Source organism: Pinus tabuliformis, chromosome 4_1, assembly GCF_031772625.1.
Source record: "Pinus tabuliformis cultivar Carrire ecotype Pingquan chromosome 4_1, CPIR1, whole genome shotgun sequence".
Taxonomy (NCBI): Eukaryota; Viridiplantae; Streptophyta; class Pinopsida; order Pinales; family Pinaceae; genus Pinus; species Pinus tabuliformis.
In genome coordinates this window covers 919,966,356-919,970,001 of record NC_142303.1, presented here as the reverse complement: position 1 = coordinate 919,970,001, position 3,646 = coordinate 919,966,356, and the positions used below count along the sequence as shown (strand labels likewise).

Below are 3,646 nucleotides of genomic sequence, written 5' to 3'. Positions count from 1 at the left end.
ATTCCATGTAATGATTTAAGTTTCTTATAAGTGCCAAACAATATGAATGGAGAATCAAATGAAATCCTTATTGCTCTTATACTATTTTTGTCCCTATCTTGAATCCCTGCAGACTAAAAATATGTTCTGTTATATAATAAAGAGAACAGGGCAATTAGTGAAAATGAGAAAAGAAGCACTTGTTAAGTCTACTCTATTTTTAATCTAATTACTGGAACATAAATAAATCCTAAAATGACATTGGCATTAAATTTATCAAACCTATGCAATTAAGAAATCATGAAATGGCAGAGCAGAGTTTAAATCACACTACACAATTCAGGAAATAAAACGCAGTCAAATGAATTACACAAGCATGTAATAAAATGCAATGAATTAAATCACACTAACAGGAAATAAAATGTAATAGAATAAATAAATCCTAAGTAGTCTAGGTAATGAACTAGCTGATGGGCCCGAACAACCAGCTCAATCTTACTGTAAAAATCAAATCAACACCCCATCTCAGAAATTCGAAATAGCCTGGAAAATATAAATTAATTGCAAAATCATATTGCTACTGAAACCAAATTACATGAATGCTAAATAATTAAATGCTGGGCTCCAGTGGTCCCCTCCAGGGATCATTCCACTGGGCTCAAATTCCTCTCATGGCGCAATTGAAATCCAGACTCTGCAAATAATACAATGTACAGGTTTAATTTCCACGTAGCCTAGCGTTCTTTTGCGATCCCAGCGATCCCCTATCAGTGTACAAAAATCTATTTTATATAGTGACAATGCTTTAATTAAACAGTTCGATTGTTATATAGCATATATATTTAGGGTTTTTGGTTAATATGAACTAATTAAAATCAGAACAAGAAAATTTGCTTCCAATTTCGAGTTTGAGTTGGTGCAATCCCAACTTCTGGAAGTAATTTGACTTCATCACATTATTGGCAGAGGCAACGCACAGCTGGCGAGCTCGAATCCGTCATCATCATCTTTATTTATCAAGGATGTTGGCATTTTCCAATAATCCACTACCTCATTACTTTGACCTTTTATCAATAACTGTAACACCTCATTCATTGATGGCTGCCATATAATTGAATGTCTTACGCAGAGTGAAGCAATTAACACCATTCTCTTCATCTGATGAGTGTCATATTGACCTTGAAGCCGTGGATCTATTAGTTCATGAATGTTTCCAGACTCCATTAAGGGTTTAGCCCAAGACAATATGTTCTTCTCAGAAGCATCCACTGATCTACGACCTGAGATAATCTCAAGCAACAACACCCCAAATGAAAAGACATCAGTTTCCTCATCGACAATCCCATGCAGGAAATACTCAGGTGCCAAGTACCCAAAGCACATAGAGATGTAGCAATGTTATTCTAAGCCCCAAATACAAATCAGAATTAAATGTCAGAACTCAAGAGAAAACTCCAATGATACAAAACTAATTGAATCCGCCAGTCCCTAAATATGCAAAAGCATCTTTAATGAAGCTATTCAAAAGCATCATCATCGTCATCTGGAAGAGGTTGGGTCGTAGCTGCTACAAGTTCTACCTCATACCGCTGCTGGGTTCTCTTGCCCAGCAGTGTCCCAACAATAAAAGCGAATTTTCCCACAGTTTGTTAAAAAAACAAGAGGATGGACTTCAACACCAATGGTAGGCTCGTATTTCTTCTCAAACTCCCCGGTAAAATGATGCTTTACTATTTTGGAAGCCATTTTGACAATCCAAAATCTGAAATTTGTGGTTCAAAATCCGTGCCTAGTCAAGACATTTGAAGACTTTATATCTCTATGGATGATGCGTCGCTGGCAGCATTTGTGTAGATAATGCAACCCCCGTGCTGTTCCAATTGCTACCTTGTACCTAATTGACCATTCCAGCACCCTATTATTAGTACCATGAAGGAGTGAAGCCAAACTACCATGCACATTGAAATGGAATATGAAATGAAGATCGTTCTCTATGCAGCACCCTATCAATGAGGCAATGTTCGGATGGCATACATACCCAATAATTCCTAGTGCTGTTAGAAATTATTTTTATTTTCGTTCATCTGTATTTTGTTTTGCCAGTCTCTTAACTGCGATTATCTGCCCATCAAGTTGTCATAAAAATGACTTTGCGTGGGTGTTGTTCAGCAACCTCTCCGCACAATCTCATCTTGAGACTCGACAAGAGGTGCATAATGTAGTTCTCAATCTTTGTCATTGAATTCAAGCTGATGCTTATGTTCATGAGATGAATCCGTGCTTAAATGTGTTTTTGCTTTTGTGCATGAGATGAATCCATACTTAAATGCGTTTCAGTGAGCATTCCTGCACCGCTGGTGCCAGTACATGTCTTATTCACCTGCCACCAGGAAGGCATATTATTAATGAAATTTACACAAAACACTCTTCAAATTAATTAACCAGAAGAATTCAGAATTTAATAGCTATTGCCTTTGAATGACTCTAACTATCAACTTAATAAGATAATAATGATTATAAACACTAGTCACAAGCATATAATTATTTGATAAAAATTGTAAAAATCTGGAAAAAAAGCAGCTCAACACTAGGTGTAAAAAAAGAGTCAGAGTATGACACAAATTGTCTAATTCAGAGGGATTCAAGACTAAATTGCAATTAGCACGAGGCCTTATTATGATTGTAATATAAGCATTGTTCAAGTATAAATATTTTATGAGAAGAGAGTAACTAAAAGTGCCATTGAGAGTGCAATTATATATGTTGTAAAGCTTTCCCATAATTCATTATTAGAGCATCACACATGAGTGTTGTGCATAAGAAAGCCCTCAAGTTCCCTCACAAAACCCCCATGGATAGGACATGTGAGGAAACATGTCTTTTGAATCATATCATTCCCTTCATAGCAAGTAAACATCTCCACATTCTGCCATAATAGAATTGAGTGTTCTATTTTTCTTTATTATTATTTTTAATCCAAAGAATGTTACCTCATTCTCGAGAGTTAGAACTAATTTTTGTAAATGTCAAACCTGAGATCGATGATAGTCCAGAGAGATTTGTTAGAAGCAATGAAATAAATATTCCACAACATATCATATTGCATGTATCTCAACAAATTCTTGCAACATCCCTTCAATAAATTACTTACCTTTGACATAGGGTCACTCATAGGCCTACAAAGATGGGAAAACCAATCACAAATGTATGAATGATGCCCCTTTTTAAGCTATGTGTTGTGCTATTCTCTTGCTCTGAAGTGGGTTGAACACCACTAAACATCCACTGTAAGTAGGCATTGCATAATACTCACAACTCCAAACAAGGAATCCTCTAGGAAAAGGTAAATTTATTCTAACGTTGGCATTACAACAACAGTGTTATCTATTGTAATATAACACGTGGTCTCAAAAACACCTGACTCCCTGCACCCCCACCCAAAAAAAAAGGCAACAAGGAAAGAGACCCATCGTCTCAGGATGCCTAGAAGCAAATGCCGCATCGAATGTTATCGATCTCCAACAAAATTGATATGAGTCACCAAATCAAACAAAGCCGCTCGAATTTATATTTCCTTTAAACCCACTTGATAGAGGTGAGATATTAGGATTCATAAGGACTCCATGTGCAGGATGGAGAATTTACATGGCTTCACAAAGATGAATTT

The 3,646-nt window shown here is 36.2% G+C and overlaps 1 pseudogene; it reads right to left on the bottom strand.

The window, feature by feature from the left end:
* Positions 1-930: 930 nt before the first annotated feature.
* Positions 931-2,115, bottom strand: LOC149179157 (putative receptor-like serine/threonine-protein kinase At5g57670; annotated as a pseudogene).
* Positions 2,116-3,646: the final 1,531 nt, after the last annotated feature.